Genomic DNA, 26,429 nt, shown 5'->3' with positions numbered 1-26,429 from the left:
TGATGTTTGAAGTGATTTACCATCAAAGGTGCGTGAAAACACATGGACACAAGGGGATGAATTTTATGTATCACAAAGAAGGCCGACTGAAAACCTTGCCTAAGATGTTTTCTAGGGGGGAAAAAAACCCCAATAATTTAATTAACCTTTTTCCTAGTTTTCATGCAAAACAAAACATCTGTCCTAGTGAGAGAGATTATCACAACCCAGATGCTACCTTTCCATGCTTAACTTCGAAAATTAGGTCTGAGCACAGGACTGATGAGGATTCTGAAACTGATTCTGGAAACTGTTGTCTCTCAGAGCAAGAGTGGTCAACCTTCTGTAAAGGGTCAGGTAGTAAATATTTGTGGCTTTTCAGGCCACGTGATCTCTGCCAAACTCCACAGCTCAGCTCTTGTGGGGAAAGCAGCCACAGACAATATGTAAACAAATGGGGCTGGTGGTGTTTCAATAAAACTTTATTCACAAAAACAAGTGGTGGGCCAGATTTGGCCCCTGGGGCAGCAGGTTGCTGATGCCTGTCTTTACATTTATTTATTTATTTTTTCTGTCTTTCAATTTAAAGGTGCTATTGAATGACAATGAGAAGGCTCACACATCACAGGTGAAGAACCTATACCCACTTCAAGCTACTTAGCAAAAACAAAATGCCTGTTCTTATTATTCTGTTGGGCTTTGTGTTAGAATGAAGGGAATTTCTACAAGTATTTCTACGTGCTGGGCAAACCACGGTGATGTTAAACACCTAACAGTTAAAATCGAGACTTCCGCATGTCAGATTTTTCCAGGGCATAAGACAAAAATAAAAGTGATTTCTCTCTCTGTGCGACTCAAGGAAATCAGGTTTTTGGCAAATGACTATGGTAAAATAATCCTTTTACCCTAGGGCCTCACTCTGGGTGGGAAATCCTTCCTTGATCCTCCAAAGGTAGCCTTCTGTTTTTTTTCTGGAAATTGGATATCTTTTAGAATCACAGGCTTCTGACCTCGCAAACACAAGCAGGCAGGGCCTGCCAGGCTGCAGGCTGCGGCTCGGCCAGTGTAGAGCCGGAAGGATACAGAAATCTGCAGCGGCCTTCACTTCCCAGGCAAAATGATGGGAAGACTGGTGCTCTTTTTACTTTCCAGGTTTGAAATTATTAGTCATTTTCTCTTCCTGCTTAATGCCTAGTTTTGCACGCCGCCTGGTTAGAACCTTTCGCATCTGTACAATAGCACATGGGGAGGCTCGAGCAAAGGAACTATGAGGAAAGGAAAGGGTGGGGACGGGCACCGGACAAGCCAGAGGGAAGTCAGTCCGAAGGCTATGGAAGAGTCCATCAAAGCTGAGGTCACTTCTCTGGCTTGACCGATACTCCCTCAAAATGAGTGAGGGCTGAGTTACCTGCAGGAAAAACAATCCAAGTGTAAGGATGCTCCGCCCATCGTCCTCCAGGAGCTGAATCGTGGTTGCACACACACAGAGACAAGCAAGGAGAGGTTTTACTTGCTGGGGGACAGATTTCTTAAATTTGTTTAAGATTTAATTTAATGTCATTTAAATCCAATTAATTGGCATATAATGTATTACCAGTTTCAGAGGCAGACTTAGTGACTCATCAGTTGCATACAACACCCAGTGCCCACTGTGTCACGTGGCCTCCCTAGTGCCCATCCCCCAGTTACCCCATCCCCCTCCCACCTCCTCACCAGTGACCCTCAGTTTGCTTCCTATTCGTATATGGCTTTTTTTTTTTTTATTTTATTCATTCATTCATGAGAGACACACAGAGAGGCGGAGACACAGGCAGAGGGAGAAGCAGGCTCCATGCAGGAGTCCCATGTGGGACTCGATCCTGGGACTCCAGCATCATGCCCCGGGCAGAAGGGAGGTGCTAAACCGCCGAGCCATCTCCAGGGATTCCCCGTATATGGCTTTTATGATATTGAGGAACACCACTCCATATCATACAAACCACACATGAAAAGCCCACAGAGAATATGGGGCTCCCTGCAGGGAGCCTGCTTCTCCCTCTGCCTGTGTCTCTGCTTCTCTCTGTGTCTCTCACGAATAAATAAATAAAATCTTTAAAAAAATAAATGTAAAAGAGTTCAAGAACTCTTAAGAAGTTAGAGAGGGAATGACAGTGATGCCCACTGTCGCCACTGCAGTTCAACACAGTACTAGAAGTCCTAGCCTCAGCCATCGGACAAGAAAAAAGAAATAGAAGGCATCCAAATCGGCAGAGAAGTCACACCCTCACTCCTCGCACACGACATAATACTCTACGTGGAAAACCCAGAAGATTCCACCCTCCCCAGATTGCCAGGACTCGGTACAGGAATCCAGCAAAGTGGCAGGACGTCACATCCATGCACAGACATCAGTGGCATTCCTACACACTAGCAACGAGCCAGAAGAGAGAGACTGAGGAACAGATAGCTTTAAATCAACATCGGTAATCAGTAAGGGTGCCTGGGTGGCTCAGTTGGCTAAGCATCTTGACTCCTGGTTGCGGCTCAGACCGTGATCTCAGGGTTGTGGGATCGAGCCCCGAGTGCAGCTCCACGCTGGGTGTGAAGCCCGCTTAAGATTCTCTGTCTCCCTCTCAAAAAAAAAAAAAAAAAATTGACACCAGTAATGAGACTTCACAAACGCCAAGGTAGGAGGTGGCGCCACCAGAGAAATCAGGGACGCGGTGCCTGTGCAAGATTCAGTGGGAAGGAAAGATATTCTCCTTTAAAGTCAGGCTTTTGAAGCATAATTTACAAGCAGGAAAATCTCCCTTGTCAGTGTTCAGTTCTGTGAGTTTTGCCACATAGAGTCACAAAACACTATTTCTATCGCCCCCTGAAATCCCCTGGCACCCCTCTGTAGGCGACCTCTGTGGCCCCTCCCGGGCCCTGGCAACCACTGCCTTGGGTCCTGTCCCTGTAGTTTTTTGCCTTTTTCGGAATGGGGGAAGAATGAAATCATCCAGTGGGTGGCAGGGGAAAAAAAATGAGATTCTAATCTTGAGAGCGAGGGGCTTTTCGGAGATCTAATGTGTCTAAAGCACCTTGGGACAGACGGGGAGCAGGTGTGTAAGAGCTGTCACGGATCGTGGGACTTCTGTGGTAGGTGATCTCCACGCAGGCGTCCGAGGAGGCACCCTAGTGACCAGGTCACATCCTGCCCGGGGCCCTTCAGTGGCCTCCCACAGCTGCCAGGATAAAGCACAGACCCCCAGATGGGGCCATGCAGGCCCGGCCCAGTGCGCCACCCACTGCTTCCTCCAGCCCCGTTTCTCCCCCTCCTGGCCCTCCCCTCCTCCACTTCCAGATGTGGGGGCCCGCAGCTGTGCCCACGCTCTGGCTCCTCCGCGTGGAGCCCACTGCTCGCCGCAGGGCCTTTGCATGACATTTTCTACCAAGAGCACTTCCCCTGACCCCTACCTCTTGGGCTTCAGACCCCGGCTTCCTCTGCAAGCCCTTCGTGACTCTCCCAGCTGGGTTTACACACCTTTCCCGTGGGCTCCCACACTTGTACCCCCTTGTCTCAGTTCCTCTCCAACGACGTCGCAGCCGCACCTTTCACTGTGTCTCCAACAGGGCTTTGCACGCGGGGAGGCTCCAGGGGGACAGAAGCCCAGCCTGCACCACTCGTGCTTGTGTTGCAGCACCTCGCGGAGCGCCCACCCCAGAATGGGTAGCCCTGACCTGAGCGGAGACCAGTACAGTTCCAGCAGAATCCAGGAGAGTGGAGAGGTTTGTTTCAGCTGGGGGTGGTGGCCCGGGTGGGGGGGTGCAGGGAAGGGGGTGACGAGTCATGGGATACTTGGGGAAACCCTGGGCGTCTGAGCTGGGCCCCAGCCCAGGGACCCACCTGCTGTCTCGGAGAGCCACCTGCCCTTGTGTGTCGCGCTTCCAAGAGGCAGGGCCAGGCTCTCCGGCCATCCAGGCTCAGGGGACACCCGCAGGCGGCAGGAGAGACCTGCTTTGGCTCTGGGAGTCAGCTGGTTGCTGGAGTAGGGGTGGGGGGGATCGCACCCAGCACATCCAGAACCTACAAGCAACGAGAGGCAGGGGTGGATTCGGGGGCTTCAGACCAAAGGTGCTTAGCTGTGGCTCCTTTCTTGCTGCCTCAGCCCTCCTCCTCCTTCCTCTTGCTCTTCCAACCCTTCCAGCATCTTCGAAACGGATTCTCCCATCCTCCGATCCTCCGTATGGGGTTCCCTGTGGTTAAAACAGAGAAAGAAAGAGATCACAAGGGAGGGGAGGGGCCGAGGGAGAGGGAGCAGCAGACTCCTCACCGAGCAGGGCTCGATCCCAGGATCACGACCTGAGCCCAAGTCAGATGCTTGACCTCCTGAGCCACCCAGGTTCCCCCCCACCTTAGGGTGGTTTCTACCCTCCCGTCCAAACACAGACCAACATCGCCTTGAGGTCAGGCTAAGGGATGAAGGCGGAGGGCCGCTCTGTGGGGGGCACAAAGGCCCGGGTGGGAGAGCTTGCAGGGCTATTTGGAGAAATGGTCCAGTTTGACTGGGGCGCAGGGGTCAAACGGGAGAGTGGGGGGAAGAAAAGCCGTGGAGGCCTCGCGGGTACCTGTCCCGGAGGAGCTCAGATACTGGGCAGCGGGGCCGCCCTGGTTTTGATTAGCAGAGGAGACTCACCGAGGCCTGCAGTCGGGCGCTGTGACTGCAGCTTGCGGGAGAAGCTTGATGAGTGTAAGGAGTTGGGGGGGGCGGGGGGCCAAGCTCTCGCAGAAATACAGTATTTAAAGGCTGTGGGGCTCGGTGGGATGAGACGAAAGGGGAGAGGAGAAATCGGAGACTGCAGCACGATGCTCCCCATTGTTTCAGGCACTAGGAGAAGTCGGGGAGGCAGAATTAAAGTGACTTGGGAGCTGTGGAAGGCAGAGAAGAATCGGCATCTGTCGCATTATGAATTTTCACCTGTCATTCGTTTGATTTCACTTCCAATTTTCTAGCTCTCTCCACTACCCTGCTCACTGGCATTGGCCTACAACTTGGCAAAGAAGCTGGGTTTATATAACATGATTCAGTAGTCATCTGCATAGGAGAGAGAACCAAAAGCATAATACGGGATGAGATCACCAAGGGTGAGGGGAAGGGAAGGAGGCCCACCAGGAGGCCTGTGCGCAGGTGGGTGGGAGGACGGAGCGTCGGAGAGGAGAGAGAGGAGCTGGAGAAGTAGCAGGGAAACCAAGACAGTTCTGGGCCTTGGAGGTCCGGGGAGAAGAAGGCTTCATGAAAAATGGGACCTGCCACGATGCTTAGCTCCTGCAGGGTGTCAAGGAGAATAAATGTTGACGAAAATCCCATGGGGTTTGCAGACATGCATTTCAGTGATGTACTGGGCACAGAATCTAGGTCTCTAATGGCTAAAGAGCAGCTGAATAATGAAGAAAAAAGTGAGAATGGCTGATTTTCCCATCGCCCTGGCCCCAACGCATCCATTTCCTATGCCTACCACAGAGCCCTTCCCTCCCTACACCTTCGGCGATGATCCCATCAGCTCCCCATACCATCTGCATCCGAGCCTAGGATGGGCCAGTTGTTGGGGTTGTGCACAGAACCAGCCCACTGACTTGCAAGTTTGCACTTCACGCAGATGGTTTCAGCTTCCTTGCAGGCTGAAGTTATTTATCGGCGTCGGAGAGTGATGCTTAAAGTGGTAGATTAAGGGGGTTTACAGTTAGGCTCTGGGCTTTTCTTAATGACATCTAGCAATTTATTAAATAAAGCCTAGGCGCCTTCCAGAACTGCATTAAAAACAAACAAGAATAACACAATCTCCCCCCCACACACACTTTTTCTTTCTTTTTTTTTTTTAATAAGGGTTGCCTGTCTCATGGACTTGACATGCACTCAAAGTCACAAAATCACATCCATGCACACAATTAGGTGTTGAAGGCTGCATCTCTCACAAGACCTTGGTGAACTCTACGTCGTTGGCAAGAGTAGGCCACGGAGGGAGCCACCAGGCTTCCTGTGCTTTGACAGGCTAGCGGAAGCCACGGTGAAAATCCGATTACTTTGCAAGGGTTCCAAACCTTGACCTAAATTGCCTCGCCGAAATCTGTTAACAAATCAGAACCGAGCATCGCCAGTAGTACCAAGCAGGAGGCATTCGGCTTTCAAAATTCTGGCGAGTTCCACTTTGGGGACAGGGTATGCTTGACCAAGTCAGACCTTTCGTAAAATGCGGAGCCTGCTGAATCTAAACCTAACTATGTTCATGATAAAATATCAGCCTTCTCCATTACATTCTGTATGAACAGACAAGTCTGTAAAACATCCAAACAACGGTGCAGTAGGTGGAAACAGATGTCTTCATTTATTTTAAGATTAGTTTATTCAACAATTGAAAGGAGGAATGTTGCTTATGCTACACAACAGCTTAGGATCTGAATAGTTTGTTATTTAAAAAAAAAACAACAACAACAACAACATAGGTCTGTCTAAACAGTTTGCTCGATTTTTAAAGTCGCTCCTGAATGTGTAATTCTGTGTTGTTCTGCGATACCAACATAACGGGTTTTTCCTGCAACTTGCTGTAAAACATCACGTTGCCCTAAAACAAAATATTTTAAGGTGGCTTACAACAAAACAAAACAAAAAGCCCCTCTGAGTGAGTCTGAAATGGCCTCATTTAATTTTCCCTAAGACCAATGCTGGCAGCCGTAAGGACTCATGATTGGGATCCTTGGGTATGACATGCTGACAGAGAACAGTAAAATCCCAGTTAATTTCCACTGCTGGTCTTGAACTGATTTTTTTTCCCCCTTGCAATGTAAAATTTTAAACAGAGATCTTCCTTCAAGTCATGTTGCTTTACTTCTTTCTTTAGTTATAAAGCATGTGGGAAGGAGGATGCGGGAGGAACGCGGATGGCGAGGTGGGTTCGAACTGCTTTTCCATCACCCTCCTTTATGACAAAATAAATCTGAGAAAAATGAGCCTCTCCCCTTGCAGGCTGCACTTCATCACCTCCCATTCACGTCCCAGCCCACTGCCATCTGGCTTCCATTCCATCGCTCCATTCAGGCCGCTCCGATTCAGATGTTACCAATGTTTCCCTACTTGCCAAATCCAGTGCCCTATTTTTAGGCCCCTCTTACTTGACCTTTCTGCGACATTGGACGCAGCAGCGCAGACCCGAGTTTCTCAACCCCTGTGCCTACGTGTAACGGGCCAAACATGTGAGTGGAGCTGCACGTGCAGGCCCCCGGGGAGCCATAGGTGGCCTGGCACTTGGGGGGGCAGGTGCCCTTTCCAGGGGACCAGCTGTTGCTCATCCCTGGCTCCATTATGGCCATGGAGACGTGTAGAGCCAGCCTTGCTAAACCCCTTGATTTTGTTCTGCTTGTTTTGTTTCAAAGCTTGGTTTTTGTGAGTGTTTCCAATTTTTAGATGTTGGCTCAGATTTTTTACATGCTTGTGGGACGAGTAAACATCTCTGCAGACCTGCTAGGAGAAGCCTCTGCTGCAGAAGATCCTCTAGTTCCGTCGGCTTCTGGGCCTACCTCTCTCTCCTGCTTGTTCATCTCTGCCTTGCTTTCGCTTCCCACTGCCATCCCCACCCCCCTACTTCTCTCATGTGGGGGTTCTCTAGTCTTCCTGCTTGGCTCTCTTCTATTTTCTCAGCCTCTTGGGTGATGTCGTGAGCCTAGGGCTGGCTCCATGGGTGTGCAACCAATGTGGTTTCACAGGAGCCCACACTCGGAAGGCCTCCGTGCTTGGGGCTTAATGCTGTGCAGCTGCTGTCTTGAAGTTCTTAAAATATCTCTGGATGTGTGTTTTGTGGGTGAAGTCTGATGGGACAACGGAGCATGTCCTGGAGGCTTGGCCTCTCACTTCTGTGTAATCTCTCCTCCCCCTGCCTCCCTGGGAAGCGTTCTCGGCCTCCGTCTTTTCGACCTTTGCACACATGGGTCTTGCCTGTTCCCCTCCATGCCTCCTCCACCCCTGCCCAAACCGCTGCTCCTCACCCCGGCAGGGATCTGAGCGCAGGTGTGAGGAAAGCAGGGGTCACAATCAGTGGCATCTCGGGGCGAGGCTCAGCAGTGGGGGCTGTCCGCCCCCTGCCCCAGGTTGCCAGCAGCACAGCTCATTCAGCGGGTGAGCTGGCCAGGGCCAGCCTCTCACCACCCTTGATCCAAATACCCAGCACATCCTGGCACAGGGGTTGCGATACTGTTGGGGTCGCCCATCTGTTGTGGGTTGGGACAGCTGGCCTGTGTAAAGGGGAGATGCCTGACTTGACTTCCTGTCTCCCTGCTGAGGTGTGGTACGTTGGCCTGGGTGCTGGTGGGAGGGGGAACGTGGCAGCTGTCCCTTCCAACTGCATGGGAATGTGCCAATCCCAGGGTGGAATCCCGGACACCTGCAAGGCACTGGATTCACCCTACAAGTATCCTCAAGTCCTCTGGGCCCACACCATGCCCTGCGGGAGCCTCTTCTTCCTCCTTCTAACTTCCCCAAGTCCAGCTTGTGTTCGTTTCTTCTGACCAGCTTGACTCATCTTCCAAGGTCAAGCCGAGAAATAGGTCGCTTAACTTTAGCGATTTCAAGTTAAATGTTCTGGTATTTACATTGAGTGCTTGCATTGCACCATATAAAGATTCATGGTAAAGTTCATGCCAATAATTTTACATTTTTATTTATTGAGAACAACATTAAACAGCCCATAAAAACCTCCATGATATGTTGAGAGGTTGTAGAAGAAAGGAAAACACTCTTGTATTTTAGTATCTTAAGTGTGTTCAATGACTTTAACGGCACTTTTTTCCTGCTTTTTTGAACGAGGGGGCCCACATTTTTATTTTTCATCGGGCTCCACAAATTGTGTGTCTGGTCATGTCCAGGACCCCCTTTGCTGATGGTCCTACCTCTCATCTGCAGCCTGAACCTGCTCCTCCTCTCAGCAGTCCTGTTTCCCAGGGCAGGACAGGCCAGTAGAGCTGGAGGCTTTGCAGGAGACTGTTGGTCAACGTGTTCACATCTGACCTCATCCCTCAAATCAGCTTCTCCCCTTACACTATCCCTTCCACTTAATGCAATTCATCTCCTTCCTCTCTTGTCGCAGAGTATGTGCTAAATTGAATGAATGAATGAATGAAAGAAAGAAAGAAAGAAAGAAAGAAAGAAAGAAAGAAAGAAAGAAAGAAAGAAATTTTGGAAATAGCTTCATTTCTCTCCCTTCCCTCAACTTCCCATATCCAATTGTTCACCAAGTTCCATCGTTTCTACCCAACCTGCCGTACCCTCCCCTATCTCCATGTCTGCATAGGGTACACCCTGCCTAAATTATGTTTTTCACCTGTTCAAATCCCAGATCATATATAAGAAGCCTCCAAGAAGCCCCTCCAAGAAGCCCTTTTTGTATTTGGCCGGGCGGAATTAGCCACTCTTTCTACTGTGATCCAGCAGCCTGTTTTTTACAATATTTATTGTGCCGTGTTGTAATCATTCACTTATATGTCCGTTTTCTCCCACTAGGCTGTCAGCAAATCAAAGATAGGGCATATTTACTTATCTGCATATTCTTAGGTCTGACGTCGTACGTTGGAGACTCTCAGCAAATGACGAAATGGTGCAGGAAAAATAAGATAGGATTTACAGGTACCAGAAAAAGCAGATTCTTACAGAGAGTAAACCTATTTTCTGTTTTTTTTTTTTTTTAAGATTTTATTTATTTATTCATGAGAGACACAGAGAGACAGAGAGAGAGAGAGGCAGAGACACAGGCGGAGGGAGAAGCAGGCTCCAGGCAGGGAGCCCGATATGGGACTGGATCCAGGGACTCCAGGACCACGCCCTGGGCCAAAGGCAGGCGCTAAACTGCTGAGCCACCCAGGGATCCCCTAAACCTATTTTCTAGGGATACCTGAGACCCAGGAGGCCAGGAAATGAAGGTAGACCCCATGTCTGGGTGTGTAGATGTTCATTTCAATCACAGACTTGTTGTGAAGAAGAAAAGGGATGAGAAAAAGCAGGAGAAAAATTCTTTGCCACTGGCAGAAATACCGTGTGATTACCGAGTTATGAAGTAATTCCTGTATTAAAAAAGTTTTGTGGAAAGTGTTTTCACGACCCTTTTCATTTCTAAAAGCGTTTTGACATGCAAATAGCTGTGCGTGATTAATACATATATCTTGATGGGCGTGGAAGTAAGTATGTATCCGCGAAAGCATCACCATCATCTATGCTGTAAACTTTTCCATCGCCCCCAAAAGTTTTCTCTTGCCCTTTTATTATTATTATTATGCGATAAAAACACTTCACCTGAGGTCTGCCTCCATTGCAAATCTTTAAGTACACAATACAGGACTGCTAACCACAGGCGCTATGCTGTACGGGGGGGATCTCTAGGACTTACTCATCTTGTAGAACTGAAACTTCATATCCTTTGACTAACACGTCCCTGCTTCCCCCTCCCCCAGCCCCTGGCAACCACCCTTCTACTCTACTCTCTGCTTCTAAGAGTCTGACTAATTCATATTCATCGTGTGAGTGGTATCATGACACTTAAAGCCTCATGCTTATTTAAGAAAAATATATCAATGCCTCGTCCAAATAAATTCATGTCTCTCCAAACTTTTCAGCCATACCATACATTTGGTTGAAACTCCCCTATATTCATTACATGTTTTCCCCAGTGTCTTATGAATAACCCACCCTCCATGCAGGTTTCAGGTATTAAATATCTTGAGGATATTTAAGGATCAGATATCTTGAGGAGTCAGAAAAAGGAGGTGTGGTGCCGAAGCATTCTGGTGAAAATACAATGAAAAAATGTTGTACTGACACCACCGATTATTAATAACGTAGATTATGTTGTTATCAACATTGAATATGAAATGTGGGATAAGGTCTGTTGTTAACCCAAACTTTAAATATTAGTAATAGCGGAGCAGGAGTTCTTTAAGATTAAAAACGGAATGAGAAAAACATTCGCTAAAGTTAGGGCATGTATGGTTCACAACTCCCTTGAAAATGCAGCAGGTTATTTTAGGTAGGTTAGTACTTTCTTTTAATTTAAGAGGTGAGGCCATCTACTTCTTTTCGGGCGGAGTAAGAAGCATGGATATGGTCTGAGCTGGAGGCTTGGTAAAACAGAGAACTCTCTAACAATTCCTAAATAAAGTCTTTATAGCTCGATTCCACTGTTTTGGAATGTCTGGTTCAAATCATCTGGGTGTCTGCTAAAATGCCACTACGTAAGCCCCATTCCAGACCCACTAAATTAGAATCTTTGGAGGAAGGGCTGAGGAAACTACATTTTTAACAAGCTCTCCATCCCATCCCAAGGGATCATTAGGTACTCCGGATTTTCAAAAAATTGCAATAATGTTAGATTGTCATACAAAATGACTTTTTGTTTCTCTTTAACAATATTGGGAAAATGAGGAGTTCTGGCTAAGTGAGTTTTCCAGAAGAATTGCATTTCAGTATACCCCCGTAAGTCCTGGAACTTTTAAATGTTTTAAACATTTTAATGAGAATCCTTCCAAACTGTATTATATAATGCACCATCTTCTCAAACAGAATATATTGCACAAATGGGGCATCATTATTGGTGACTCAGGATCATTATTACAAATATCCATTATTATAAGAATATCTTAAAAAATTATGAAGCCTGTAAAACTGTCTGATCCTCTGCTAAATGCTCCAGCCGGCTGTATTTTTATGGTACTGCAAAAGCTTTTTTGTGTTTTGTTTAAAGCATTTTCCTGTTTTCTTCCTTGCTGTCAGGTAGCTTTTATTAATTGTACCATTACTTTTTTACTTTCTGCTTTTGTCTTTAGTAAGCTCGGGGAAAGCATTAGGAACTCCTTATGAGTGAAGTTTTTGTGTGGGTGCAAGGATCAGTTGGGATGCTTTCAGGTATAATAAAAAGCCACAATTCAGACTGGCTTAAACAATAAGGGAATTCATCATCCCACATGAAAAGCATCCTTGTTTTACACAGTTGAAATCAAACTGTATATACAAGTTTTATCCTGCTTTTTAAACTTATTATATCAAGCCACGTCCTATGTCATTAAACCGTTTGTAAATACTCTTATATATAACATTTCACCATATTAATTAATTCAGCAACTGTTTGTGAGGTATTTTCTCTGTGCCAAGCACAGGAAGGTGATGGAGATGGAGTGGAAAGCAAGAATAGGCAGGTAGCTGGTGTCCGGGAGCTTCCAGTTTAGAACTGTGCCATCACTTTTTGAATCATGATTTTGTTTCCAAAGAGTTGTTTTGCAATGATAAATAACATTCTCATAAACATGTTGCTTGATTTTGGGTTTATTTCCGCAAGACTATGTGTGTATGTATGTATTTATGGATGGATGGATGGATTTAGAGAAAGCTTGAATGAGAGGAGGGGCCGAGGCAGAGGAGAGAGAGAATCTCAAGTAGACTCCTCCATGAGTGGGGAACCTGCTGTGGGGCTTGATCCCACAACCCTGAGGTCATGACCTGAGCCCAAGCCAAGAGTTGGATGCTCAACCGAACGAGCCACCCAGGCACCCCACCACAAGAATAATTTCTAGAAGTGAATTATTGGGGGCACCTGGATGGCTCAGTTGGTTGAGCATCTGTCTTTGGCTCGGGTCATGATCCCAGAGTCCTGGGACTGAGCCCCACGTCGGACTCCCTGCTCAGTGCTTCTCCCTCTCCCTCTCTACTACTCCCCCATGGTGTGCTTGCTTGCTGTCTCTGTCAAATAAATAAATAAAATCTAAAAAAAATCTCATGAATAAATAAAATCTTTAAAAAAAAGTAACAAATAAGAGTGAATTATTGGTCACTTCCAGACTCTTGTTATATACATTTTTTGAGATTTTTTTGTGGTAAAATACATACAAATTAAATTTACCATTTTAACTATTTTAAATTTTATAATTCAGTGGCATTAGATACATTCACAATGTTGTGCAACTATCATCATTAACTGTCTCTGGAGCTTTTTGTCATCCCAGATGGAATTTTTTTAAATATTTTATTTATTTATTCATGAGAGACACACAGAGGGAGAGGCAGAGACACAGGCAGAGGGAGAAGCAGGCTCCACACAGGGAGCCCGACGTGGGACTCGATCCCAGGTCTCCAGGATCAGGCCCTCGGCTGAAGGCAGCGCTAAACCACTGAGCCACCTGGGCTGCCCCTAGATGGAATTTTTACCCATGGAACAGTACCTTCCCACTTCCCCCTCCCCAGACCCTGGCAACTACCATTCTACTTTTTTTCTCTATAAATCTGATTTTATTAGATACTTTATATAAATGGAGTTACACAGTATGTGTTCTTTTGTGTCTGGATTATTTCACGTAGAAAAATCTTTTAAAATTTCACCATATTGTAGCATGTGTCAAATTTCATTCCTTTTTAAAGGTGAATAATATTCCTTTAACATACATACCACATTTTCTTTTGTCTCTTCATCTGTTAATGGACATTTGGATTGCTTCCACCTTTTGGCTAATTGTGACTATCTTATTCTAGCCTTATTAAAAAAAAAAAAAGATTTCATGTATTTATTTGAGAGGGAGAGAGAGGGACACCTGGGTGGCTCAGTGGTTGAGTGTCTGCCTTCAGCTCAGGTCGTAATTCCAAGTCCTGGGATTGAATCCTGCATCAGGCTCCCCATGGAGCCTACTTCTCCCTCTGCCTATGTCTCTGCCTCTCTCTGTGTCTCTCGTGAGTAAACAAATGAAATCTTAGAGAGAGAGAGAGAGAGAGAGAGAGAGAGAGAATGGTGGAGGGGAGGAGCAGAAGGAAAGGGCCAAGCAGAGCCTGACTAGGGGCTCGATCTCTGAGATCATGACCTGAACTGAAATCAAGAATCAGATTCTTAAACAACTGGGCCACCCAGGCGCCCCTTATTGTGTTTTTAAATAGATTTTTTAAAAGATTTTATTTACTTATTTGAGAGAGAGAGAGAAAGAGAGAGAGCGTGCATAGCAAGAGTGAGAGAGAGTATGAGCAGGGGGAGGTGCAGAAGGAGAAGCAGACTCTCTGCTGAGTAGGAGCCCTATGTGGGGCTCTATCCCAGTAAGCTGGGATCATGACCTGAGTCGAAGGCAGACGTTTAACCTTCTGAGCCACCCAGGCACCCTATTTTTACATAAATTTCTAAAATGGCCTGCACCTGGTTGGGTCCACTGGCAGTATTTAAGTAATTCTTTTTCACAGTTTGCTTGCCATAATTATATTTTTAAACTGTGTTAACAGTAGAAAAAACCTCAGCATTGTTTTAACTGGTGTTTCTTTGTTTATTAGTCATGTAGATCATTTCCAACTGTTTACATTTCCACTTTTATGAAATGTCTGTTTGTACTTTCACCCTTTTATGTATTAGAATCTGAAGGTTTTTCTTTCCAGCTTTTTTTTTTTAATAGAAGGTAATTTTTCCATTGTCAAATTTCCTGCACATATTTTTACCAGTTTATTTTAGCCTCTTCATTTTGGTTCAGCTTCTTTGGGGATCTAAAGAATATTATTCATTTTAATGGAGTCAAATTCATCAGTATGTTTGTAAAGTATATAATTTATTTTAAGCTTAGGAAATTCTTTCCTCTTAAGAGCATATTTCTTCACTGATGTTTTGCATTCAACACTTTGTCTGGAGTTGGACATACGGTGCAAGATGACCAGCAATTTATTTCCTCCTAAATAGCTGAGCAATTTCTATGGACACTTTCTATTGCTAGTCTTACTCCTCCTTTCTGCTACAGTAGACATTGTTAACCACTCCTTTTGAAAGTTCATCTACCTTTTTGTTGCTCACTCTCTCCTGGTTCTCCTTGTATGTTTTTGTTATTGGTTTTCGTCTCCTTCATTGCACCACTTCTTTCTCTACCTGTTCATAAGATTGATTTCAACTCTTTATCCTTTTCACGTTGCACATTCTCTCTAGGTAATCCACTTCTTGGATCTATATGCAAATGATACCCTGCCATTTTTAAAAAATCTTTGGCAGAAACTCCTACCTGGGTTCCAGATCTATGTGTTCAGTCATTGAGTCATTCAATATTCACCAAATAGTAATTGAACATCTACTCTACCAGGCACTTTTTCTGGGCTCAGAAGAAGATAAAATGCCTACTCTCATGGAACTTACATACTTGTTGGTGAGACTGACAACATGGTAAGTTTATATAATATATAGTATTTTTTAAGGTAAGGTAAGAGCTATGGGGAAAACAAATACAGGCAAGGAAGTTAAAAACTGTCTGTGGGTGGATATGCGAGTTGCAGTCTTAAACTGAGTGGTCAGGAAAGTCCCAAGGAGGAGGAGACATTTATGCAAAGAGTTGGGAGACAATGAGAGAGCAAGCCTGTGGTTATCTGTTGGAAGAACATTTCAGAAGGAAAAGTAAATGCAAAAACCTTGAGCCAATGGTGTATGTGGTTTGTTCCAGGAGTGAGGAGACCCCGGGACTCCCCCAGATTAAAGGAGAAAGAGAGCAATAAGATATGAGGTCAGAGATGTAATTGGAGCTAGATAACATGGGACCATGTCACCACTTTATGGCTTTATGTCCAAGAAAGATGGGCTGTTTGAGGATATTTCGAAGAGAAATGACATGGTCTCTGGCAGACGTGTTGAGAATAGAATTTGGAGGGCATGGACCAAATACGGAAGCCAGACAAGAGGCAACTGCAATAACCCAGGCAACTCAAGTTGCTTGGACCAGAGCAGTATCTGTAGTGGTGGTGAAAATGGTCAGATTATTTTTCTATTTCAAAGAAATAGGATTTGCTGAGTGACTAGATGTGGGGATGAGAGGAAAGGGTTCAGTCACTGGCTGAGATGGGGACTGTAAAGAGTAGCTGGTTTTGGAGAACATCAGGGGCATGGTTGCATGATTTTTGGACAGGTGAATTTGAGATGTTAATTAGATATTCAAGTGGAGATGTCAATATGAGCCCAGAGTTGACAAGGTAGTTCTGAGCTGGAGAACTGTATTTGGGAGTCAACAAAAGATGATGGCATTGAAAGCCATGAGAGCAGATAAAAGTACCAGAGAGTCAGCGCAGGTAGAGAAGAGGTCTATGTCTACACCCTGTGCTCTGGGAGCTCTGTCATATACTGAAATTATTACTGTATTTTTGCATTGGCATGTACCAGAGACATTTCAAACTAACTCTATCTCAGATTCAACAGTCTCTCCTCATTCATTCTCCAGTTCTATATAGAGAATCACCATTTTGATAGAACAGAAGAATTTTAAAAAGGGAAAGAGAGTAAGCTGTATTTATATGGGCTTAAGTTCCTATGTCATTATTAAAATCTCACAGCGAATTTCACTTTGAGCTTCCTAGTAGCCAAAGACTGAATACCATTTATCCAATTTTCAGAAGCCTTGTTGCCATTGTTCCTTCTTTCTCTTACTTGAAAATAATAAGCCACTTGCTTTTCTAAAGATCCCTTCCCACCCATTTTTGCTCCTGTGCATGTACACCACTATGGCTTTCTTCCATCCGTCCAATCGCATTGCTTATTAGGTAGAATGTGCTTTTAGGTTTAGGTCTTTCAAGTTATAGTAGGGTATACTAAGAGCTTTTGAAGTGGTTTGTTATTAAAACGCGCGCACACACACACACACATACACACACACACACACCCCAATGAGTTTGAGGCCTTACAATGCCAAGCTTTATTATTCAATTATTACATGCTATTGTTTGTTTTTTTTTTGAAAATATTTTATTTATTTATTCATGAGAGACATAGCGAGAGAGAGAGAGAGAGGCAGGAACACAGGCAAAGGTAGAAGCAAAGTAGGCTCCATGCAGGGAGCCTGTCGTGGGACTCGATCCCTGGTCTCCAGGATCAAACCCTGGGCTGAAGGCGGCGCTAAACCTCTGAGCCACCGGGGCTGCCCTACATGCTATTGTTGAGCAAAAAATATGGTTGTTCTTCAGAGAGTGCATATTTACTCTTCTTTAAGAAAGATTTTACTTTATCCATTTAATAAAAGTTCAGATGATATTATTTTGATTAGAATGTCTTTCTCTTCCTCTTTGTCTAGTCTTTTTTTTAAGTTTTTTTTTTTTTTTTTAAGAGAGAGGACACATGCATGAGCTAGGATGAGGGGCAGAGGGAGAAGCATACTCCCTGCTGGGCAGGAAGCCTGCAGTGGGAGCGGGGAGGCTCCATCCCAGGACCTTGGGGATCATGGCCTGAGCTGAAGGCAACTCAGTTCTCTAGTCAGTCTTTGACTTGGTAAGAGCTTCTTGTCCTTCAAAGCCATCTCAATTATTATTCCTCCAAGGAGTCTTCCCTAGCACCTCAGCAGGCTGTAGTTAGGAAGCATCCTATTTTCACCTCTATCATCACATTTTTTCTGTAAATCTTTATTCATATGTCTCCATCATTAGATGGAAAGCTGCTTGGGATCAGGCATTCTCTCTTTTTTAATCTCTGATGCCCAGCAAGTAGCACAGTGACCAGCATCAGTAATTAGTAACTTGATTGATCAGTTGACTAATAAACACTTAGTAATTGTGTAATTAGTAACACAAAGTATGTAAAACTGAGCAACTGAATGTCCTTTGCAAACAAGAGCTTTGATTAGCACATGGAAAAATTAAGACTTTCTTTTGTTGGGTGGGCCTCTGAATCTGATCATGTCAACTCTAAAACCTAAATCATTTTCCGGATTTTAGGATTACCCAACACACTTATATGTGCAATTTTTGGATGGCTCTGAGGGTAAGTGACATTTTCATTATTTTTATAGCCAACTCTTGTCTAGTGTCATGTTAGTGGAAGGCTCTTTTAGGGATTGTACTTAGATCACTATTGTTTTTTAAGCCATATTTTCTGCCTCTTTACAGTTGATTGCCTATCAGGTGCTAGGACTGTCCCAGATACTTATTCATTTAAGCTGCAAGAGAATCTTGAAATTTAGCTTTGTTATTTTATTTATGTATTTTTATTTTTATTTTTTATTTAAATCCAACTGACCAACAAATAGACCTTTGTTAATTTAATAGGACTTGTTATGAGCTGAATTGTGCGCCCCCACCCCAATTCATATGTTGAAGTCCTAACCCCCAAGTACTCTAGAATGAGACCTTATTTGGAGAGAGGATCTTTACAGACATAATCAAGTCAAAGTAAGGTCGTTCAATACAATTGATGTCCTTAAAAAATGGGGAAATTTGGAGACAGACCTGCATAGAGTGAAGATAGTGTGAAGAGACATAGGGAGAAGATATCCCTCTCCAAGCCAGGTGGAGAGACAGGGAACAGAGTCTTTTTCCACAGTCCTCAGAACACACTAGCCCTACTTGACACCTTGATCTTAGACTTCTGGCTTTCAGAATTGTATGACAAATTTTTGTTGTTTCAGCCACCTGGTCTGTGGTACTTTGTTATGACAGCCCTAGGAAACTAATACTGGCATATTTGGTTTCTCAATAGCAAAAAATGTAGACTGATATCAGGGTTGACAAGTTCCAAATACTTTTATTTTGAAGTACACTCTTTGAAATCCCAAACTTGGGTGAGGCGTGGAAAGTGTGTTAACCCAAACTACTGAATTTCCCTTAATGGAGTCACTTTGGATCATTTGATCATCAGTTTAACTAAATTCCTTCTTTGCAGTTATTTAAATATTTATTTTGGGGAAGCCCGGGTGGCTCAGCAGTTTAGTGCCACCTTCAGCCCAGGGCGTGATCCTAGAGACCCAGGATTGAGTCCCACTTGGTTTCCCCGCATGGAGCCTGCTTCTCCCTCTGCCTGTGTCTCTGCCTCTCTCTCTCTGTGTCTCTCATGAATAAATAAATACAATCTTTTAAAAATATATTTATTTTGTACTACTTCTACGGGTAGTGAAGTCTATAAATTTGTTCCTTGCTGTGTTAAGTACTCTTCCTTTAATTTGCAACTGTTTAGTACATGAAGAACACAACAGGAAGGGTGCATTTGGAGAACATGTGAATAATCTCATGGTGTCAAATTCAATCTAGATGCTGATGGCATGTAAACTGAAGTCTCCAACCTGGGCTTTTCCTCTGGACTCCAGGATTATATATCAAACTGTTCACCAATATTTTCACCCAATGCCTAATAGCATCTTCAGTGGAACCTATCTCAAAATGAGCTTCTAAACTTCTACCACCACCACCACCTGCCTCCAACCCAGTCTCTTCATAGTCTCCCCCACGGGAGGCACTTCTATTCTTCCAGTTGCTTCTGTCCAAAACTTTGGTATTATCCTTCATTTTGCTCTCAACATTGTACAATGCAACATTGTATTTTGTTGGTCTATGAAGCCTGTTGATTCTTCCTTTAATATTTACCAAGAATTCAACCACCTTCCACCATCACTTCTGCCACTATTCTGACCTACACTTCTGTTGTCTCTGGTCTGGACTGTCGCATGAGGCTCCAACTCTTGTTCCGGCTCCTGCTATGAAGCAACTAGAGTGATGCTAGAACACAAAAACAATCCCCTTGGAGGTAGGTGGGGGATGGGCTAAATAGGTGATGGGGATTAAGGAGGGCACTTGGGATGAGCACCAGGTGTTTTAGGAAGTGTTGAATCACTCTATTGTACACCTGAAACTAGTATTACCCTGTACGTGAACTAACTGGAATTTAAATAAGAAACTTTAAAGAAGTATGTCCGATGGCATTAACGCTATTCAAAAGCTTCCACTGGTTTCTGAACTCATCCAAAAGAAAAAGCTACAAAGTTCTTACCATGATCTGTAACACCTTGCATTTTCTGGCCCCATGACTTCTCTTATAGCTTTTTACTATTCCCTCCCTTGGTCTACGCTGGCCATGCTTACCTTCTTGCTATTCCCGGAACAAGCCATAAGGCCATTTCCCCCAAACCTCTCTGCTTGCAGGGATCCTCTCTCCTCAGATAACTGTAGAACTATTTCACTTTGTTCTAGTCTTTACTGGAGTCACCTCCACCCTCCTGGCCTTAACCCCTTTAGCACTCGGCAGTATTTAACACATGACATATTTTGCTCATTTATCTTACATATCACCCATCAGCTTCCCCAGTTAGGATGTAATGCCATGGGATGTGTCTCCTTTTCTTTTTTTAAATTGTGGCATAGTAAAGGGCCCAATTTTGGCTAAATAACATGAATTTGTCCCAGTTTGAGAGACGACTTTAAAATCTCATCTTCTTCCTTCTGGATTGGCAGTAATGCTCTGAGACTATGCTCCTCCATGATTTGAAACTCCACATCTCTGGGCTTTCTGCTTTCCTTCCCTTCCATGTCAGAAGGCTTGTCCCCAGACTCCCCTGCAATAATTGCACCTCCCCATTGCAAACACATTTTGGAGCACCTTTGTGTCAATATTAACACATTTACCAGATCCTGGCAGCTATGTTAGGTGAAGTATCAAATTATTCATAAACTCACTTGATATTAATTTTTTGAGGCAAGACCTTTTTTTCTTTTTTAAAGATTTAAAAATTTTTAAGTAATCTCTACACCCAGCGTGGGGCTCCAACTCACAACTCTGAGATCAAGAGTCGCATCCTCTACCAACTGAGCCAGCCAGGCGCCCGAGGCAATAACTTCTTGAAAGAAACCTGTTTTCTTATGATTTAACCGCACCAGAGGTTGTAGAGCTAGCACTGCTGGTGACAGAAATTATTAAATAACAGAGCATGAATAAATGACTACCTTTTATTGCTATTGTATGACTGTGAGCCTGTCCTCAGGTCTTGGACAGAGGGATTATCTTATTTATTTTTGATCCTAGCATCTAACATTGTACCTGACCCCGAAAATGCATTTAGTATTTGAAAGCATGAAGGGCTTCTCTTAGTTCACAGTGCCTTTTATGCCTTGGTCCTCCCATATTTCTCCCATGATCATTATATTGAACCCAGTTTGTGTGCCTCCCTGGATTTGCTTTGTATAGTTGTCTGTTTAAAGCTCAGTTACCATCTAGAACGTTACCTCACTGCAAAGGCATCCTCCTAGGTTGCAGAAGGAATATTTCAATCTTCACTGAAGGGAGGCTATTGAACTCCACAGCAGCCTTGGTGGTAGGAGCCTTCATGTTGTGAGGCTGTTTGCTCCAGGTCACTCATGCTGCTTTGGGACATAATTTAATAAAATCTCACTCAATGCCTTGAATCCCCAGCTTTTTTGAGGGGGCTTCCCTGTAGCTCCGGAGGCGGTAGACACTGCTGAGCTGCAGGCTGCAGGTGGACAGTTGGGAAGTGCTACTGGCTCCCATTCACTTGCCAGCTCAGCTCATGCAAGGATAATGCTAGTGCTGTTGAGGGATCTGGCTTTCCTGGCAGCTGCCTGGAGTAGCAGGAGGCAGGATTCAAAAAGTATGGGGGTGGTGGGTTGGGGGTGGTTCATGTCTCCTGCAATAACCTTTGACTGATGGGAACTGGGAACCATTGTTCTTCCTTCTGTTCCAAAACACTGGTCTCCCAAGTCCTCTAGGGAGACACGTGAGACAGAACAGCTCTTCCTTGCATAGCTGTGGCCAGCTCAGTATTTCCTCTTCTGGATTTTTTGCTATCTCCTTCCCTACTTCGTTTTCCTTTTCCCCCTCACTCTTCCTTCCCTGGAGTTATACTCTCTAAAGAATTGCTGTTATATAAGCCTTTACCTTGGGTCCCATTTTCTTGGAAACCTGTATTAAAATATCATCGACTGCACCCCCCCCCAGGCATATGGTGCTGTAAAAAATTTTATGTGCCTAGTTTTGTTGTATGTGCTTTTATATTTTTTTCATGTGTCCCACTTTCCTCTTTTGCACAATTTAATTGAAAACAAGCTCTGTCCTTAACACCCTCAAGAGTTTAGATAATATCTAACTGTGCACCAGATACCCTTAAAGCTGTTTTTACTTCACAACAACCCTAGGTGGGTACCATTATTATTGCCTTTTTACAGAGGGGGAAACTAAGGCTAAGATGTTCAGTAACTTGGCCACAGGCACACAATTAGTAAATGGCTGTGTGAACACGAGGATCTGCATGGGGGGAGGGGCAGAGGGAGAGAGAATCCCAAGCAGGCTCCAGGGTCAGCACAAGCCTCACTAGGCACTAGATCTCCAAACCTCAAGGTCATGACCTGAGCCCAAGCTGAAATCAGGAGTTGGATGCTTAGCCGACTGAGCCACCCAGCCAGCTGCCCCCTCTCCTGACCCTAAGCTGTATTCGTAAAGACATCATACCTCAAATAAGCCTCTAGTAAAGACATGGCTTTCCTGGAACCAAGATACAGGAGCTCCTCTTCTCCTCATGAAGGGTTTAAATTCCAAACGGGTATACTTAAGGCCATGTTTATATACACTCAAAGTTAACAAGAAGTGGCTTAACCCCTCATTATCTGGATGAACTTTCCATAGAAAAGTGAGGTGGGTAACCCTTTTCAACTTTAAAATAAGTCTATCTCCCTCTTCCTTGCTTGGTCTGTTCCATGGCATCTTTTCCAAAAATAGCCACGTTTTGTATACTTTGAAATCGAGGGTAGGTAAATCCCTCTTAGATGATCTCAAGTGTTGTTAAGAGCACTTTAGCAACTTTGTGCTTCATAATTCACAGATGTCATAAACATTGGGTTAGTGCTGTGGGCCCTTGGAACCATACTTTCCCTGAAACACATTTTTTTTTGTTTGTTTTGTTTTGTTTTTTACCATCCTTAGCTTTGCTTCTAGAACAAACACTCTTGGTCCTATGTGATTTAAGATTAGGTAAGTAGGCATCTGACTTAGAAGCATGGTCTCTTGCATCATGCTCCAAAGTCTTTCCATTCCATCAATCACTGTTCCAGTCCGTTGCTGTCAAAAGTGCAGGCATATCGTGTTTTACCTGTTGCACAATTTGCGTTTCATCTTCAGAATTAATACTACCCAAGGGCTCGTTTGTGCGCACCGTGAAGCAGCGCTCATTTTCTCGTCATTTTCAGTCACAAACGTCGCTACTTTGGTCTTCGTCACAGCTCCGCTGACCACTCCTACTACCGCCTTAGCCCTTATCAGATGTTCCGCGATCAACAGTATTCACGAAACCCCTCAAATTAAGCAGTTAACAGAGCAGACATCCTCTTGGGGAATACAAATGACTCCACATTGAGCCCGCTTGGGTTAGCCTTGGTGGGGGGAGGGGGTGCAAAACGGATTTGCTTTTTTTGCTCTGTTTTGCTTTTAGAAAACTATGCTAATACAGTTAAAATTCTCAAAAGAGCTTCTGGTTTCGTACCCTGGATGCAGGATACCTTTTCAAAGCCTGCCTTCCTGCAGGCCAGAAGGATGCAGCTGCGGAAGTTTACGCCCTTCAGTCGACCTTCACTCAACCAGCCGAAGGACCATTCCGCGCCTTACTGGCTTTAGGGTCACAGAATCTTGCTAGGGAGCTATTTGCACTTTTCTTCTTTTTTTCTTGTTTGCATTTCTTCTTCGTACTTCCGCGCGTCGTGCAACGGTTTGCGGCCCACAGTACCGCGCAGGGTCTTCGCCGCCGGGGTCCGGGGCCGGCGTGCGTGGGATCGCCTGCATCACCTTCCAGAGGTTTCTCGAGTTACCAGGCCCTCCCTTCCCCCGCGAGCCCGGGTGGGCTCCCGGCGACGCACCTGGCCGTGCACCCAAGGGCGCTCCCTCCGGGTGGGGGCGGGGCGGGGCTTCACCCCGCTTGGCAGACGAGGCCGAGTCACGGACGACGCCCCGCCGCGCGCCGATGCCCCAGGGCGGCGGACTCAACGCCCAGACCCACCGGCACATCCCTCCGTGGGCGAGTGGGCGGCGGGGACGCGGGGGGAGCCCCTCTCAGGGACCCGCCGAGCGGAATCCCCCGCCGCCGCGCCTCCGCCGCAGCCCGCCCGCGCGGTGACGTCAGCGCGCCGCCCACGGAGCGCGAGCCGGAAGCCGAGCTAGGGCGGCTCGCCGCGTCCCGGAACCGCGGAGCCCGCCAGCTCGCGCACCTGGGGAAAGGCGGTGGCGGCAGCGAGCATGCGCGAGGCGGCCGGGCTGCGCAGGCGCGCTGCTGGCCTCGCGCCCGGGGCGAGCTGGGCGGTCCTGGCTGCCCCCCATCCCCTCCCCGCCGCCGCCGCCGCCGCCGCCGGGGGAAGCGGGGAGAAGACGGGGACGCGGACGGAGCCCGACGCCCGGGCAGGGCTGCTTTGCTTCTGGGATGGGAGGGGCCGCGCGGACGGATCTTGCGTCTGTGCTGGCCGCGCCCTACGGAGTTCAGGAATGTTTGGTGGGAAGATGAGCTCGAACCACCGCGCAGGCGAAGAGCGGGGAGCCCAGGACACGCGCCCGGGTCTGTGCGGGGCCAGCTCTCCCCGCGGCATGAAGACCCGTGTGCCAGGCGGCGCGCGAGGCACACCTGTTAGTTCACGCTCCTGCAGCCGCCCGCAACCCTATGCGGCGGGGCAATTACGAGGTCCCTAAGCACCCCCGCCCCCCCCCCCCAAGCCAGGACAGATGCATTTTTCTCCAGGTTACACAGCTGAGAAATGGTGGAGTTGCAGTTTCCACCAGGTTTGTCTCATTCCAACGCTCCCCCCCCCCCATCAGATGCTTGAAGTCACGAATGGGTGAAAAGTAGACGATAAAGACATCACTCTGCAAATTAATGGAAAGTCGTAAGGTCCGGACGTTAAGAACGAGGTGGTAGGAGTCAGGCGGCAAAGAAAGGGGCTCAGGGTGGATTTTAATGGGATTTGGCAAGAGGGGAAAGAGGAGATGACAAGTTCCTGGGAATCCAGGAAAGGGAAGGCAAAGGCTTTGAAGAAGTCAAAGAAAGGGAAGCGATCGCTGTAACGGGAACTTGGGTGTTTTCTGTGAGGCTTGCAGATGGGAGCGTCTGTAATTCTACAGGTCTGCTGGTCTTCCAAAGCAGCAAGAACTTTCTGCAAAGAAAGTTGAGAAAAGAAAGAAATAACTTTCTTTTTTCTGCACTTAGGTTTGTGCTAGATGCACAGTGACGTTATGCCTCTGTTCAACCAGAGGATGCTTTGGGGCCACCCTGATAGAAACTTTGGCACCCTTGGCAAAGATGATAGGAGATGAAGGATTCAGTGCTGAACTCTGGCCTGCTTGGGGCAGGTCTCTCAGTGTTCGCAGGTACCTCCCTATCTCCTTTCTGGCTCCAGTAGTGAGCGGCATAGACAGTTAATCTCAACCTCGAGTCCATTGCCCTCTCCGTGCCAACCAACATCCTTATCTTTCACAGAAAGACGGAGGGGTGGGGTGTCTGGCCGGCTCAGTCAGTGGAGTATGCAACTCTTGTTCTCCAGGTGGTGAGTTCAAGCCCCAGGTCGGGTGTGGAGCCTTTTTAAAATAAAAGGAGGACGGGCGGGGGGGGGAGGGGGGAAGATAAACCCCCATATAATCTTTGTTTAAAGAAGTTTGGCCTCGGTGATTTGACAATTTGTGGTTTTATACTGCAGTTATTGCCGTAATAGAGCTTGCCCTCCTCAATTTAACAACTAATTAACTACTTCCTTGTATTAGTGGCTAATTATTTAATGGGTGTACATTTTATCTCCTAAGCAAGATCATAAATTTCCCCAGGCAGAGACTGTGTTCTTATATCCCTGAGTACTGACTTGACTTTTTTGCCTCTCTTGTTCCCCCTGAATTCCCACTACTCCATACCTGCCTGGTACATACTAGGCATTCAGCGAATACTGAATGAATGAAATGTTGGAGAGCAGGAAACAAGCCTGTTATCTGTATTTTTCCCAGTCTTCTAGCAGAATGCTCTCCTTTTTGTAGACACTCAGCAAATGTGTGACTTGATTGCTGTGCCTTTCAGCAGGGGACGTATAATCTCCCTTTTGTCCTCTGAGGAATTGCCACCTAAAAAACACTATGTCCTCAAGAAGCCTGTCAAGAAACAATTGTGGATAGATTGATTAGCTTCGAGGAAACTCTCGATTCTTTTCTGAGGTGTGCATCTGCTCTTCCACGGTGAATGATAGTCATGGTTATGTTGGCCGGATCGACTAAGAAATTCTTTGGGAGATTGTGTAATTTGGGTATCTTCTTGACTTGAGAAAAGCCGCCCAAATCAAACCCCTAACCCAACAAAGAACACCTAATACCAAACAGGACCTTTATGCTTAGGAACCCTGTCTGCAAATCTTTTTTTTTTTTTTTTCTCCCCTCTTTTTCTTTAAAGAGTGGCAGAGACACAGGCAGAGGGAGAAGCAGGCTCCATGCAGGGAGCCCGACGTGGGACTGATCCCAGGTCTCCAGGATCACACCCCGGGCCGAAGGCAGGCGCTAAACCACTGAGCCACCCGGGCTGCCCCTGTCTGCAAATCTTAAAGGAACTTTGTGCTCCTGGGAGAGGGTGCACCGTGCTTCATTCCCGGTGGGTAAAGCCAAATCTGCACCAGCATTGGGAAAACTTCATAAACTGACAGCGAGGAAGCCTTATGATGGGGCGGTGGCTTGATGAGGTCAGGTGACGTTTG

At 46.0% G+C, this 26,429-nt stretch overlaps 1 long non-coding RNA gene across 2 annotated transcripts; it reads right to left on the bottom strand.

Moving 5' to 3' along the window:
* Nucleotides 1-443: 443 nt before the first annotated feature.
* LOC119871261 lies at nucleotides 444-23,812 on the bottom strand. Of its 2 annotated transcripts, none has more exons than XR_005357343.1 (3): nucleotides 22,180-23,812; nucleotides 3,848-4,197; nucleotides 444-1,387 (listed from the first exon to the last, which is right to left on the bottom strand). It is a non-coding gene; the product is annotated as an uncharacterized LOC119871261 (long non-coding RNA). The 2 variants fall into 2 exon arrangements; XR_005357342.1 differs by lacking the exon at nucleotides 22,180-23,812 and adding an exon at nucleotides 4,638-5,347.
* Between the last annotated feature and the right edge of the window lie 2,617 nt (nucleotides 23,813-26,429).

This window comes from Canis lupus, chromosome 3 (assembly GCF_011100685.1).
Source record: "Canis lupus familiaris isolate Mischka breed German Shepherd chromosome 3, alternate assembly UU_Cfam_GSD_1.0, whole genome shotgun sequence".
Taxonomy (NCBI): domain Eukaryota; kingdom Metazoa; phylum Chordata; class Mammalia; order Carnivora; family Canidae; genus Canis; species Canis lupus.
This window is presented reverse-complemented; position numbering and strand designations above follow the sequence as displayed.